General features: G+C 41.7%; 1 protein-coding gene across 2 annotated transcripts in view; it reads right to left on the bottom strand.

The window, feature by feature from the left end:
- NBEA (neurobeachin) overlaps window positions 1–15,973 on the bottom strand; it is an 835,554-nt gene that overhangs the window by 260,851 nt on the left and 558,730 nt on the right. The gene's annotated exons all lie outside the window — the stretch shown is intronic.

The following is a 15,973-nucleotide window of genomic DNA, read 5'->3' as shown; positions in this document are numbered from 1 at the left end:
CTCAAAATGCTCTGTCTACTGCTAAAAACATTAATCACAGTGAGCCCATTAACAAATGCAGCGTCAAATTACAAGTATTAATGGCACAGCTTGATTTCTTTTACAGTGTTTTTAACAAGGTTAGTAAATCATAGAATGGATCTCAGTGCAAATAGTTTGCAATTTAATGACTATGGTCCCTTAGCAGACTGAACTTAGAAGTATAAAATATTGCCCACTTGAATTTTGTAGAACTATGATTAAACTAATGTGCTGAAATATTCATTGAAATAATTCCCCACTGCCCCCAGCAACCTGAGAAAATTGCAATTTTATTCATTATTAATAACACTGAATTAGAGCTGCAAAAAAATTTCACCATGTGGTAATTGTCTTGGCAAATTATTATTCCAACACTAACAGAGTCCTTGGATGATTTTATAGCTTCTAGCTAATACAAGCCATTAACAACCATGACCATCTTCATGTAACGTTGCCTTTTTGCATTCAGAACCAATATTAAAGTTCCACAGATTGAGACAGAAACCATTGTTAATCTATATCCAACTGAAAATGCAAATTCATGTCATTATTTGGTGTTCAATTTAACTTCATTACTAAATATGAGACTGAATGGCTGTTTAGTAAACATCCAAACAATATTAGTACTAAGATCGTGGTGGAATATTTCATCTACCTGTCCAATATTTTAAGTACATTGTAGGATATTCTACATAAGATTGTGCTTTAAATGTCTGCCTGCCTTCATTCTGAGGAATAGTTGTACTGTCAGTCACTCCTAGAGGCACCATGACCGTGTGCAAAGGTACAACAGACCCCTTCCAGAACCTTTTAAAGGGAATTCACTACATGTTTGCCCATTCACTGATCCAACTGTACTGGGTGGTGCAGTGGATTGTATGTTAGCACCAGGAGTGCTACCCTGTTGGACTCACATGGCTTTTATGTGCCAAGATTGCAAGGACTACGGTGTGTCTGACCCCTGCTTAGGGCTCAAAGGCTCATTGAGCAGAAATGAGGAGACAGGTACAATCTAGGTCTCTTTTTCTCTGTTTTGATACAAATGACCTTTATTTAGATTTATGAAACAGCATCAAATCCACACACACATTTTATCATAATATCTTTATTAATAACCAATTAAAAGATTTTTTACTGTGTGGAGAGAAGGAAGAAAAATCTTTAATGAGTAACTAATAAAAGAATAGCAAAATCCCTTTCTTGCTCCTATTTAAAAATATAAACATATTGGAACAGGAGCAGCAAAGGCCTTATTTTTTTAAAAAACACATGGATTTTGTGTTCTTTGTGAAAAATTGCTTGCTACCACCCAAAAAAAAGGCCATTGATCTGAGAAGAATGACATAATATTGTACAGATAAGAAATCCATACTAAAATTAGGAATATGTGACTTTTGAGATATATTTTGATTTTAAATCATGTTCCATGATGATAGAACATTAATCAGTTTGAACAAAGAAAAATACTGTATTCTCTTAACCAACAATAAAGCAAAATAGCTTTCAAAGCAAGTGTTTTAACAAAGGGACAACAAAAAACAGGTAAGATTGTTATGGGAAAATACCCTGCTTAAGGGGCTCATAATAAAATAAATTAACACGAGCTTGAAACCTGAAATACAAAATCTTGCCTTAAAAATCAAAATTTCAAAAACAAAACCCTCAAAAGAATCTCAGGTTTGGTTTTACGTTGTTTTTGATCACAGAGTAAACAGCTTTTCACAGTACAACACATTTTTCCTCCCTAGATTTTCCTTTTTCCTGTAAAGGTGCTACAATGTCACCAATCTCAAGCTACAGCAACCCCCATCCTTCCAACAAGCAACCCTATGCCTGACAATCTCTGCTGAGCTAGAACCAGTTCCACCACACCAAGATACAAGGGGACATGAGGATGTACACTACCTCAGAAGATTGAACCCCAATGATTAGGCCCCTAGCCATCAATATATGGCTGGCAAGGGTCAGGTAGGAATTTTGTTGCATCTTCATACAGGATGATGGATGATCCAGACAAGGTTCCTACCTAATGCTTTCCAAACAACTATTTGATTCAACAAACTAAGAAGCAGAAGACTCTTCATTGGAGAGATGAGAACATGGCTTTAATGAGACTCCCAGCCCTTTGCCAACCCTTGGAGAGAGACCGAGTTCATAACCACATTGTTATTGCTTACATGGTACTTAGCACTGGCTCACTCATCATGGTCTATAGTGTAATTAAATTAAAATTATTGTATAATGAAAAATTATCTTGCATTTAACAGTGTACTTCACCCAGTGGGCTCCAAAGCACTTTACAAACTATATTACCTGTACATACTATTCCATCAAAGAGAGTATGTTAAGAAAACTTTAAGAATGAATTAGAAAATGCCAAAGTTAAGGTTGCACATGTGACCTCATCTCTGTCCCCTTGTGCATATGCCTTACAATACAATTTAATTTTAACATGAACACAATTCTGCATAAATGTATTTACAGTCTTAAAGACACATTTAGCATCTTGCGTTTGTTTTCATTCTCATGACACATGACATTTACATATTTAACTTCTATAAACATTATATAAAAAGGAATTATTTTTCTACTCTTCTCTTATTCAACAGCCACTGAACTGCCTTTGCTCAGCTCATATTTTCTGGGGTGGTAGCGAAAATCGCCTTCAAGCTGAGTCTAACTCATAAAATTTCAGCCTAAAAGGTTAAAGATGGGGAAAGTTATAAACAACTGAGAATTGGGATTATAAAAGAAACCTTAAATGTAGCAGTTACTGCGCTGCCCATTGCTAAAGGTTGCTAATGACAACAATGTATTACCTATCACATGATAAAGGAGAAGTGGTGGTAGGGGGAAGGAGGTGATATTAAGCTTCCTATTACCTCTGAGCAGGGGATATGCTATAGCTGGGGGGAGAGAAACTGACTAAAAATCTGAAATCCAACAGGGGTGGAGTTACAAAGTTAACACATATGGAAATTGAACCAAGGAAGAGAAGAAATATTCTTTGGGGAGCAGGCAGGAAACTACCACTCTGGCATTTTCTTTTTTCAAACCTCTGTGAAACATAAGTGAGATTAAAAAAAAAAAAGTAACACAGAACCAGGAAAGCAAATCCTGCAAAAAATAGCAGATTTTGGATCACTTAATACAACAAAGAGCTCAAGTTCTGGTAGAGTCTTGTGGGAGTTAATACTGTAAAAGTAACTAAGCTACTAATTATTGCCATCTGATGCAAGGATGTTGTCATGGCCTCACAGGCCAGAACATAGGTTGTGCTACAGTGTTGGGGCATTAAGCTGTTTGTGTAGAAGTTGGTAACTGACATGTAAACTAATGGTTTCTGGATCTTAACCTGATATGCTCCCAACCTACTGTCAACTCTCTAAGCAAAATCTTCAATATGATAGAAACCCCTCCTTGCCATATTGCTGGAAACAACAGAGGTATAAAAACAGATGGGTTAACATATAGTAACCTCTGAATTGTTGAGTTTCATCACTGTAAAAATCATTAGGGCTTCTTATATATTATTGATATATTGGGGGGACTGTTCCCCCATATTCTATTTTGCCACATCTTGGGATCAGAGTAAAGATATAAAGAAAAAAAAAAGCTATGAACATAATCCCTAACCTAATGCTCTCAGACTTATTTGCTCTAAAAGTCTGGTGCTAAAGAATGCATCACAATTAAAGTTGTCTAGCATCTGGATTACATACTTTGGATGTCATAGTGGTAGTCACCTTAGAAATACTTAAGATAGATAACACTGACCTATGAAAAATTTTCAGAAGTGAACAATCTTTAATGACTCTTAGTGGCCAATATTTCAGCTTAGCTCATCCAAAAGATGGCAGCACCTCAAGCAGAACTGTTCTTCCCTAACACCATGCTAGACACTGGTTCAATCCTGACAGAAGAAGAGTACCAGTGAATCATCAATAACCCCGCCTGCAACACCTGGATTTTTCCTAGAGGTTCTAAATATTGACCTGACTTGATTTCAGAGTGCCTGAAAAGATAGCTTGAGGCGGTATGCCAACAGGCCTTGTTGTATCTACCCTGTATGGTGTATTGATATCCAAAAAATCCTGAATTATATTTTATAGACAGACCCAATATTTTCCATGTTCAGTAAGATGGCAAGACATATATACATCCCAGAGCTATGTAAGCATGTCTTGTATACAAATCTGTTACCTGCTGCTACTTCTTTCCTGTTTCTTATCTGTAGCATTCTTTCTTACCTGTAGTTATTTATCTTTTGCTGATTATTAACAACACTATCTCTACTTCCTAATCTATACTGAAACACAAAACAAACCCACAACTGACTATGAATATTTTACTTTTTTCAAAGTCTTAAAGATAACATATTTCTTGATAAGAGAGCCAGTGCTAGCCACCTAGAGTCCCTAAAGAAGAATATTTTTTGCCCTCCCCTCCTTACTTATACCTCACCGATGACCTAAAGATACTAATTGCATTATTCCCACAAACCAAAAAACATACCAACACAACACATATTAATACACTCATTTAAAAGTCCATGTTAAATAAGATGAATGGTATTTTGGACATAATACTAAATTGGGGTTCCCTTGAGCTGCTTGAGGCCCTAAACAATTGCTCAGTCTGCTTGTGCCACTGTTCTTGATGTAATGGAAGAACTGACCATCTAAAAACAATGAAAATAAAAACATGATATATATATAAACTCATTAAATTAATTAAAGTTAAAACATGAGCTGGATTAGAGACTGGAATCATTCCATACCTTTAGAAATGAAGAATTATGCTTAAACTCCTGTACTATGTGCTTGAAAATGAGAGTATGTAACATTTTAATTTAAGAACATGTTAGTAGGATTGCCTAATGTAATTCCTTACCAAATGAAAAATGAAAAAAAAATGTATACATGACTCAAAGTTATGTTTACTTCTGTGAAATACTGGGAGCATAGAATCAAGTCACTTGGTTCATTTATTTTAGTGAAAAGCACAATATTTCAATAAGCCTACCTTTATTAATACTATTTAATTATTATTATTTTTGTTTCTAGATTATATGCAATTTCTCAACCATCCCCCACTCCCCAATTTTACATCAGTTAAGTGACATTCAGCATCAGGTCTGTTTTAAAGAAAAACAGCATAGTTATGCATATATAATAGAAAAATCCATCATTGTGACAAATATATACATTTGCTATTTAAATTCTTATAGAACCAAGATTGTATAGTCTCCAACAATGGAAACAACTTCTGGTAGTTTATCACAGTATAGTAGAAGGCAAATTTTACATACTTCAGAAAGGAATAGATTTTTCACCCTTTAGTTGGGCAAACATCATTTCAAAAGTTAACTCTATAACAGATGACCTGGAAAAGTCTTCATGACAGATTTATCTGTAAAAGTATATTTTTTTTGGCAACAACAAAATAATTTAAACAATACATATCTTTATTATCCTCTAACAGGAAATAAGGGACTGCAACAAAATGGTGATAATACAATGTTATCTATAACTACAGGACACCTGTAAAACATTTAATTTAGAATGGCTTGGTATATTTCATTTAAGAACCAGGAAATTATAAACCTCTATGAGTGTGTTGCTCTGGAGCTCATGATAAATCACTGCATGGACTCCAGCAGGAGGCAAACCAACAGAGGTTTATTGAGGGCAGTCATCTCCTTTGGGGTGGAGGGGTGTCAACAGCAGTAGTCTCATTTAGTCCACAAAAGGTCCTGAATATAATAGTGAAACATAATATCCCAGGTCAAAAAGGGAACAAAATAGTCCCAGGTAATAAAATAAATAGAACAGTCCTGTGTCAGGCCTACCTCCCCTCAGGCAGACTCTGGTATCTAACAGTCTATGGCTAGGTCCTTCGCCCCAGTCAGGCTCTCCTTCAGAAAGTTAGCACAAGAGAGCTACTCTTTCTCCCAGCCTCCCCTCAATGGAGCTGGCCTAGCTCTCTTCTTTTAACCACCTCCTTCAAGCCTGCTAATTCGTGCAGGTGCAACGGGGTGGGACTGATTGACCCCACAGCAGTTTATCAACCCTTTTCAGACCAGTTTAAACCTCTAAACCAGTGTAGAGTTTATACACTCCATCAAAGCCTAATTGAATTTTAGTTTATAGCTTTTATAACACACTTTGAAATGATAGGAAATTTTAGCAAGATTCTGTTCTTGTGGCAAGTAGGGTTACCAACTTTCTAAGAGCACAAAATTGAACATCCTTGCCCCACCCCCTGCTCTGCCCCTTCACTGACGCCCCCACCCTTGCCCTGCCCCTTCTAAGGCCCCGCCCCTGCTCACTCCATCCCCTCTCCTACTGTCGCTTGCTCTTCCAGATTCTCACTTACTCACTCACTTTCACCGGGCAGGGGGTTGGGGTGTGGGAGGGGGTGAGGGCTCCAGCTGGGGGGTGCAAGCTCCAGGGTGGGCCAGAAATGAGGGGTTCAGGGTGTGGAATGAGGTTGGAGTGAGGGAGGGGGTGCGGGCTCTGGGCTGGATGTGCAGGCTACAGCGTGGGGCCAGAAATGAGGGGTTCAGGAGGGGGCTTCAAGCTGGGGCAGGGGGCTGAGGTATAGGGGGAGGTGAGAGCTCCGGCTGGGGGTGTGGGCTCTGGGTTGTAGGAGGGGGCTCTGGGCTGGGGTAGGGGCATGGGAGAGGGTGCGGGCTCCAGGAATTTGCATGTGGGAGGGGGCTCAGGACTGGGGGGTTGAGGTGCAGGCTCCAGGAGGGAGTTTGGGTGTGAGAGGGGGCTCAGGGCTGAGGCATGGGATTGGGGTGCAGGAGGGGGTGAAGGCTCCAACTGGAGGTGCAGGCTCTGGGGTGGGGCCAGATGGGGTTGGGATGCAGGAGGGAGCTCTGGGCTGGGGCCGAGGCATTCGGAGTGTGGGAGGGGGCTCAGGGCTGAGGCAGGGGACTGGGGCATGGTTGGGGGGTGAGGTGAGGGCTCTGGGAAAGGGCAGGGGGCTGGGGCAGGGGTGAGGGAGGGGTTTTGGACTTTGGATGGCACTGACCACAGGTGGCTCCCAGAAACAGCTGGCATGTCCCTCGGCTCCTAGATGGAGGAGTGACCAGGCAGCTCTGCGGGCTGCCTCTGCCCACAGGCTCTGTCCCTGCAGCTCCCATTGGCCGCAGTTCCCAGCAAGTGGGACCTACAGAGCTGGCACTTGGGGGAGGGGGAGCAGCAGGCAGAGCCCCCATGGCCGTCCTGCTGCCTACGGGCCGCAGGGGTGTGTCGCCACTTGTGGCGAGCCATGTGGAGCCAAGTAGGGAGGTTGCCAGTCGTGCACCAACTGGACTTTTAACAGCCTGGTCAGCGGTGCTGACCGAAGCAGCCAGACACCTGGCAACCCTAGTGGAAAGTGCATAATTTCTATTAATGTTATCTGTTGGAGTAAATGACACTGAGAAACAGATTTAAGCATACTGCATAGGTTGTTCAACCGATGCCATGTAGTCCTGAAATTGCACTTCAGTCCTGACCTGAACCCAACTGTCCTATAGAACTACTGGCCCTCTCTCAATCAAAGATTTCTAAGCATTTCAAATTGAGTTGCACAGCTGTGCTGCATGCAGGAGCCGACACCATGATAAGGCAAAGTATAAAAATCTGGATAGATTAGATAGATAAGAGGGATGTCTAACGAAGAGTAGATTGAAAATGTGAAGGTTACTTACTTATAGCTGGAGTTCTTCAAAATGACATATGTACAGTCTTACTCTTTAGGGATGCACTAACCGTGCCACCTAGACCAATTCCCAGGCTGCACTATAGGCATATCCAAAGATAACCAAGAGCAGGAATCAGTAAAGGCCACTTGATCACCACTATCTCATGTCACTTTTGATGAAAGCCACAATTCAAATTATGTTTTCCCATAGTCTTAATAGTTCTACAGTTTCAAAAATGTATCAGACTTGTTTTTAATGGAGAGAGATTTTTTGTCTCTCAGAAATGTACAAGCTAAAATGGAGAGCGTCCTACTTTAATACAGTTTATTCAAGGAATAAAAAAATTATCTTCTGCTGCCAGTATCTTCCTTTATGCTTAAGTCCCTTGATATATACTTATTTCTCCTTTAAACAATTTTTCACCTTGTGGAAGTTCAGCACAGTGGGAGGGAGGGCAAATGTGGCTTTAAGCCACCTTTACACCCTTGAGATTCTGGGCTGTTCCAGAGAGTCAATGTGGTCTTTGATGTACATTTATAGCAGCCTTCCAAGATCTGCCTACTCTCTGCTTCAGAATCCCATGTGGTGCTCACTAGTATAACCCTGCCTGCTCCTGCCATGTCCCCTGGGCCAAGGTTAGTGGGATGTGCAGCAGCCTAACATAGTGCCTATACTGTGATAATTCTACCATGGCTCCTTCTGTGCTGTTTATGATCCTGATATGTCACTGAAACAGTATATAGATGACCGTAAACAGAAATATATAGAAGGTGAAGCAGAATCCCCCCCACTTTGTGCAGGTCATATATGCACGCTGGATTCTTTGGGGAAGGAGTTGTGAAAACATTTCATACTCCGTTAAGCCATCAGCACATCATGCTGGTTTGGAAAGAGAGCATTTTTTGTTGTTTTGCCTTTAAAAAAAACCTTTTAAATCTCTATTGTCATTTGTAAGAGTAAGGAGAGCAAGTCTCTATCCACCCTTCAGCCAATCAGCATGGTAGCTCTGTGACAGCAGCTTCACTGCTGTGAATTGTGCTCCCTATTATGCTGCTGGTGAGCCTTCAAGTTTGCATGGGATGCTATCACTTGTAGTTTGCTACATGTCACCTATAGCTAGGGCAACTGGATGCAGATGAGCATGGAGGACACTGTCAGTGCACAAATCCAAAGAGATCCCTAGGCAGGGGATTGGGTGCCAGATGGAACAGATTAGGTTTGGATATGTTGTATTAAGGAAGGGGAACAAGCCTGCAGGCCTGGGAGAAAGGAGAAGGGAAGTTGTTTGGGGAAAAGTGTGGGCCACTGCTTCAGAAGGAGGGGATCACAAAATCCTCTCTCTTTGTAAGACGGGTAACAGTACAGAAAAATTGAGAATTGCTGAGCTGCAACAATTTTAAGAATCAATTATATTTTTCCATAATGTAAACAAAGAAAGAAAAAGAAAAAATTCAGTCAATACTTGTGACAGTTTACATGATAAGAGGTTGTGTGAGAAGAAAGAAAATTATATACTGGTGACAAACGTTTTCCAATAGAAGAATGAAAAAAATCTTTTAATGTATTAGCCATGGCTGTTAATGAACATGAATTGGTCCCTTCTGCTTCCTAAAAAAAATAATACTTTAAAGTATAAAAACTACAAGTTAACTCTCTCACATCACATATTGCACTAGGTGTAAACTAAGCTTTAATTTAACCAGTCAGAATATCTAAAAAGTAAATGAATTAGATAAGAATGATACCATCGGTGGTAGTTCAGAAATATAAATCAGTAGATAATGTGATCATGTTAGAGGAAGTTATTTCTGACTGCTGCTTCATTGAGAAACAATGACTGCTGCTTATGCCAAACTGGTGTGACATGTTACTCAAAATCACAAACCATGTTGCATGACTTAAAAAATAAAGAATTATTGTACATAGACAAAGACTAATATTTGCAGCATAAACTAACATGCCTAGGTTAGACAATTTATACAAGGAAAATGTTTTAGTCATAAAAATCACAAAAGCTGTGTTATGATTTTCCAAGTAAGATTCAGAGAACGTCAGAAATATGTTCTTGGAGACTAGAAACATCAATACAGAGAATAAAGACATTTATGACTCTGATATGACTCCCAATTCAATGCAAGTTTGAAAAGAATTCAAAGTAGATTAAGGATCATCTTGAGCAAGTTTATAACAGGAACTGTTTGTGGTTTTATTAATTAAATAAGCACCAGGATATAATTACTGGTAAAGCACCAAGAGCATTTTTGGCATGGTACAGGACACAAAAGACAACACAGCTCTATCAAAGAAGAGCTTACAATTTAAACAGTCAAATGCTAAATATACTAGGAAAATGAGGGGAGGATTCAGTCTTTTTAAAAATTGTTATGAATATAGAATCATAGAATATCAGAGTTGGAAGGGACCTCAGGAGGTAATCTAGTCCAACCACTTCTTGCTCAAAGCAGGACCATTCCCCAATTTTTGCCCCAGATCCCTAAATGGCCCCCTCAAAGATTGAACACTCAACCCTGGGTTTATCAAGCCAATGCTCAAACCACTGAGCTGTCCCTCCCCCCCAATGGACACCCATTGATCCAGGTACACCCTGAGCGGAGGGGAGGAAATGGTCCAGGGGCAGCCAACTCCAGTCGGGCTGTAGTTCTGTCTAAAATGCAGTCAGTGTGTTGCGCCTAGATTCCTCACTGACCCACTGGTTGGACCACTCCATCGTTGTTAGGGCTCTGGGCTGGAAACCAGTGGAGTCAGGTGGGCCTGGGTCCCCCTACCACCCCACTGTAGGCTAGGAGGCCAGTGTTAGCCTATCACTCACCAAAGCTAGGACACGGTGCTAGACTATTTACTGCTCTGCCTTAGAGGGGGAGCCTTAGACTGCTTGTTACCCTGCCCTGCCTGAGGACCTGGGCCCCTAAACCTTGTTTGTTCTGTCCCTGCGTGAGGGATGAGCCTATAGACTCCTTGTTTGCTCTGCCAATGCCTAAGGGCCCAGAGCCCATGGACTGCTGTTTGCTCTGCCCATGCCTAAGGGCCCAGAGCACATAGGCTGTTTGCTCTTTCCCTGCCTAAGGGCCCAGAGCCTACGGACTCCTTGGTGGCCCTGCTCCTGCCTGAGGATCAGAGCCTATAGATTGTTTGGGGTTTCGCCCATTAGGGCGGTCAGGACATTAATGCCTGGGCTACTAATTCCCCTGAGACTAGGCATGATCCAGAGAACATAGAAGGCGGTGTGGCCTCCCTCTGACCCAGAAGGGGAGGGATGACCACTATAGGTGGCATTAAAGGTCAGTTCTCTGGCTGAGGTCAGGTTGTAGTGACCCTGGGTGTTTGTGAGGGTTTTTGGTGACCAGCATCCAAATAAAGGACCATTGGAACTTTGTAACTGTTTTCACTCACCACTTGTAACTTTACTTGAAGGACAGTGTTCATTGTGATAATGACACAACCTGCATTATGTCAAAAAGAGCAGGCTATATATACTGTCCAATGTTAACAGTGAAGGAAGTGAAGGAAAATGGAAGGAATTGGGTTGTAACCACTGTATTGTTTACTATGCCAAAGATTAAGAGTGAGATTCTCACCCTCTGCTCTGGGCCTTTTATGCCAGATAAAAGTGCTAGAACATCGTAAAGCAGGAAGCATTCCGCCAATGCAGGCACTGCAACTGCTAGCAACAAATATCTCCAATGGCTGGTGATGGGACAATAGCTCGGGGAGGCTCTGAGTTATCACTGAGAATTCTTTCCCAGGTGTCTGGCTGGTGGGTCTTGCCCACATGCTGAGATCTAACTGATCTGGGGTTGAGAAGGAATCATAGAATCATAGAATTTCAGGGTTGGAAGGGACCCCAGAAGGTCATCTAGTCCAACCCCCTGCTCAAAGCAGGACCAAGTCCCAGTTAAATCATCCTAGCCAGGGCTTTGTCAAGCCTGACCTTAAAAACCTCTAAGGAAGGAGATTCTACCACCTCCCTAGGTAACGCATTCCAGTGTTTCACCACCCTCTTAGTGAAAAAGTTTTTCCTAATATCCAATCTAAACCTCCCCCATTGCAACTTGAGACCATTACTCCTCGTTCTGTCATCTGCTACCATTGAGAACAGTCTAGAGCCATCCTCTTTGAAACCCCCTTTCAGAATCACAGAGACTGGGTTTTTTTTTGGCATTTCTCTGCAGCATGGGGTTTGGGTCACTTGCAGGTTTAAACTGCTGTAAATGGTGGTTTCTCTCTAACATTAATAATGATTTGAGGACTTCAGTAACTCAGCCAGAGGTTAGGGGTCTATTACAAGAGTGGTGTGAGGTTTTCTGGCCTGCAATGCGCAGGAGGGCAGACTAAGTGATCATGATGGTTCCTTCTGACTTTAAAGTCTATGAGTTTGTGAGCAGACATCCATAAGACTATTTGTCATGGATTCTTATGCATGGGGCATGCTTGGGACAGGAGGGGTGTGTCAGATGTAGGGTCACAGCACACATTTCTGCGGAGAGTCCAAGCACTGTTGCAACCCATATAGAAGCCTTGGGAGACAGCCATAATTTAGACATGTCCTCAGGGAAGTCAAAATTACACTGAGGGCTGCAGAGGATCCCAAATTTGGAAGATGCAAAGGTGATCTGAAGCCACTTTAGCCTCACCTCACCCTGGACTGCAAGCTCTATACTGTGCCTGTAAGAAGCACAGCACAGAATCTCACCTTGACTATTTTGGGAAGAAAAGGATATGGGGAATTATAAAGTGAATTGTTCAAACATTTGAAAAAAAAAAATCAGTTTCTCTCTCAAACATTGTTTAATGCTGGGTTTTTTTCATTGCAGTAGTGCCCAATATGCTAAGTGCTTTCCAAAAGTGTAAAATATGGTGTATGCAACAAGGGACTCAAAGGACTGGGTGGCCTAAGGGTTAGCGCACCAGATTCTGGCCCCTTGCCTCTCTACGAGGGCAATAGAGATGCCTGTTCCTGACCTTAAGCTGGGAATCTTCGGTTTTCCACCTGCATCTGGGCCTCAGCCCTTAACAGGGTCTGGTAGGGAGAGCCTGGCCCTCCCTCTCCATTTGGTCTCAGCTGAGGGTCTTGTGGGAAGCAATACCGGCAGGGTCTTCTCTGCAGCAAGTCTAAGTTCATTCTCTGGGCTACTTCCTACCAATAGGTCCCTTCTGTTTAGACTAAAAAAGAAAAGGAGTACTTGTGGCACCTTAGAGACTAAAAAATTTATTTGAGCATAAGCTTTCGTGAGCTACAGCTCACTTCATCGGACGCATTCGGATGTATTGCTTTTTAACCCCTCTAGGCCCACTGTGGGGTTTATATACCCCATCACAGTATATACTCCATAAAGGCTGCACCCCGACAAGAAGTCAAAAAACAAATGGAGAAAGAGTGAGAGAAAGGGATACTACATGCTTGCAGACTGGTTAGGGTGATGACTAAAATTGTTAGTTCCACCTTTTTATTTATTCATGTATTTATTTTTAAACAAACCAATTTATCTAATTTTACTTTTGTCCATGTGGAAATATGAAGGTGAGAACTTCTGAACTGCGATTATCCATGTATATCTTGTAGGTCTTCCCAAGCTGGATTAGATAATCAAATAACTAATTTCTGATCATCAAAAGAAGCCAAAACAAAATTGAAGGTATTTACAAAGCACTGAGGGGTTTAAGCATGTTGCATAAAGTCCTAAATCCCAAGGGCCCGAAGAACAAATTGTTAATAAATATACTCAAGAAAACAAAGGAGTACAATCAGAAGACCCAGACTGTCTGTATTTCCAGGCAGAAATATTTCTCAAGTATAAGACTCTCACTCCAGAATGTCCGCCCTGTTGTTAATGGGTAAATATCTGAAACAAGATTACTTATTCCAAGTGGCTCACTTACACAAAGAAATGGTGACTTTAATGAAAGAAAACTGACCGTTCATAAATAGATACCAAAAGATAGTACAACAGGAGGGTAAAGGCCACATGTCTCTTTAAATGCTAACAACAAATTAGCAAAAGTGCACCTGATGAAGCATTGGTCACAGACAATATTTAAAGATCCTACATAGTACAATTAGAGCTAAATACTATTATTATTAAAGTTATTAGTGATATATTGATGGTAGTTAAGTGCAAAGGGTACTTAATATTAATGAAGATATGGTAGACTCAGGATAGACTGATTTAAATCAGTGATTTAAATCACTCTTAAAACATGATTTTAATCAGGAAGCAGGAAACCTAAATCATTTTAATTGTATTTTGTATATGTACTTTTTAGTTACTTTACCAACTAATACCTTTTTTTAGGAATCATTAAAACATGTTTTGCAATTAAATACAGTTTTCACACTAAATTGGGTGCTTTTTCCCCCCTGGCAAACCAGGAGAATACACCATATATACATTTATTTAAGCTATATATATAGTGATTTCCTGTGGACAAGAGAGGCAAGGCAAGCAAGGCAACAGTTGAATGGTCTTGAGCCAATCAATGACCTTTGAATCAGCCACGTTCTGCTTGAGAGCCCAACACGAAAAAAGCAACCCTCCAGCTTTTGTGCAGCATCCTCTACAGCACCAGAGATGCATAGTGGGCTGTCCTGGTGTCCCAGGCATGGTCGGTCTTGGTGAAGTAAACCATGGCACACCTGAACTTGTTAAGATGATTCCAGAGGTGTCATGGGAGCTCAAAGACAGGCAGCCATTCATCTGACCTGATTATGAGGTAGGAGTTCCTGGTGGCATCAGAAGCGCTCTCCTATGTTGTCTGTCACAGTGAGATGATGATGCTATGAGCTGCTAGGAGTCAAAATGGACCTTTCTTTGTTTGCACAGATCCCCAAAAATGTCAGAAGGTAGAGTAAGAATCTGGTCACTGATGGGATCTCCTAGCTTGATCTGCCTGTTAGTAGACATTTGTCCAGATAAGGGAAGACAGCGTAGTGGCTGCATCTCATCTGGGCCATCACCGAGACTTAGGTGCTATCACCAGCCCCAAACAGGAAGTACTCTGAAATGGCAGTGCTTGTCATACCTCAAATCTAAGAAACCTTTTGAATATCCACATGAAAATAAGCACCTTTCATGTTGAGAGCTGCAAATCATATGTTCTCCTTCAGGGAGAGAATTATTGGTGCCTAGGTCACCAGAGAATGGAAGGCTATATTTAGACTCCTAAGAGAACGTAGAAACTTGTCAGTCTGCTCACTGAAGATATTAGACTCATTAAAGGGCAAGTCCTCAATGGTATTCTGGGCCTCCCTGGGGAACCCCAAGGTTCCATGAACCCCATGAAGCTACCATTCATGCCTCATGGCTCTGGCGATGGCTCTAAACGCAGTGTGCATTCACTGCTGCCTGGAGTGACGTCATAGCTGCCAGCCTGCTTTCACTGATGAGGACTTGGAACTAAGCCCTGTTTCCATGGGAAGTTTGTCTCTGAAGTCCACAAATTAGGAATAAATTGTGTAATTGTCCTGTGCTAACAATGCCTGATGGTTACCAATTCTGAATCGGAGGATGGCTGATGAAAATACTTTCCTCCCAAGATGATCAAAGGTTTTACTCCCTTGTCACTTGATATTGTCTTAGGGTGCTGCATTCCTGTCCCTGTCTGTAGCCATTAAGGAGCTGGGCATTGGGTGGGTAAATAGGAACTCTGTCCCTTTGACGGTACAAAATAGCATTTTTCAGCCCCTTTTAGGGAAGAAGCACAGGAGGCAGGAATATACCATACTCTTGGTGGTTCCAAAATGGCTTTGTTCATTGGGAGGGCCACCTTACTAGGGCCATAAGGTTGCAAGAAGGCCAAGAGACACTATTGAGTACCTTGGACCTCCTCCAGAGGGGTCTGGAGCTCAGCTACCCACCACACTTTGCAAAAGCTTCTGTTGCTGCCTGTGGTCATCAAGTGGTGAAGGGGATGATGGAACAATTGCCTCATCAGGTGAGGAGGAGGATGTACCGTCAGAACTGTCAGGACCAGTTGGTTCAGCTCAACTTCCTCTTTAGACTCTGATACAGCTGGTTGGCATTGGTTGGAAGAAGAGGGCAGTGCGATTCCTGCACAGATGTATGGCTTCTAGTATACTGATTCCATGGAGCTCAGTAGGAAGGATCAACCAGCCAGAGGACATAGGATACCAGTGGTCTACGGGGCAGTCATAGCCAGGAGGAGGGCAGCTCCAATACTTCCTATGGGATCTATCTGGGCTTGTCTCCCTCAGGGGGAAAGGCTTGTCTGGAACAT

Source organism: Dermochelys coriacea, chromosome 1 (assembly GCF_009764565.3).
Source record: "Dermochelys coriacea isolate rDerCor1 chromosome 1, rDerCor1.pri.v4, whole genome shotgun sequence".
Classification (NCBI taxonomy): Eukaryota; Metazoa; Chordata; order Testudines; family Dermochelyidae; genus Dermochelys; species Dermochelys coriacea.
Note: the sequence above shows the minus strand (reverse complement) of the source record. Positions and strands in the feature narration are given on the sequence as shown.